A 971-nucleotide genomic window follows, 5' to 3' on the forward strand; every position below is an offset into this window, starting at 1 on the left:
GCAGCAGGTAAGGCTGCTGGGCAGGGGGTGTTGTACCCTCTGCCACCTCCCCAGCCCCTCTCGGTGCGTGGCTGCTGCGGGAGGTTTTCACCGCGCGGCTCATTGTCGCAGAGACCCGCCGGGACAAAGTTCCTCTTAAAGCTCCTCGAACGGGGGAAGAGGTTGGGACCCGTGATGTGACTGACCCTGGGCTTCCAGAGACTTGTGGGGACAGGTCAGTGAGTCCTTGGCAGAAAGGAAGTTTTCGTTGCTCCCAGTTGTAGGTTCTGGTCCAGGTTAACCTGCCCCTCTGAGCTGCAGGAGCTGCAGGAGCCTGTTGTCTTAACAGTGCTACCTAAAGGTCATGATATGGGGATTCCACAGGTAACTGACTTGGGCACGACTAGAGACTTTGGTAGTAAGATGTTGTTTATAGTAAACGTAAACTGAAAGACTCATTTATCTCCCTGTGGGTGACAGCTGGAGGAGGAAGATAAAAGCACCAGAACAGGCTACTAATTTAATGCTGGTGATAGCCAGACTTGGCAAGACACATGATTTTCATGCTTATGTTTAAAATAATAATAAATTGGAAGGGAAACACATCAGGAACTGCTTTTTTTGGTCCTCAGCTAGATGTGTCAGACTCAGGAGCAGTACAGAGAAAGTGGCCAGGCTCAAACCATATCCCATTCTGGGACTGTTACAGTCCAGACAGCAAAGTTTGTGTGTGTAACAAGAGGATGGCCAGAAATTCATAGAAATAGAACATGAGTAAGAACTACAAAAGTATCCAAATGATTTGGCCCCTGAAGTCATGCAGGCACTCCTGAAAAACGTGTACCAGCCTTCAAATGTTTTCTATTATTCATCCTACCTGCAATTTTATTTTCTTTTTTGTTTTTGTTTAGTTTTTAAATGAGTGATGCTACCTGAACTTTCTTGCATCCTCCATAGCTACTGCCCCTCCACTCAGTGAAGAGTGGCTGGGG

Source organism: Chaetura pelagica, unplaced genomic scaffold (genome assembly GCF_000747805.2).
Source record: "Chaetura pelagica isolate M959 unplaced genomic scaffold, ChaPel_1.0 scaffold215, whole genome shotgun sequence".
NCBI classification, from domain to species: Eukaryota; Metazoa; Chordata; class Aves; order Apodiformes; family Apodidae; genus Chaetura; species Chaetura pelagica.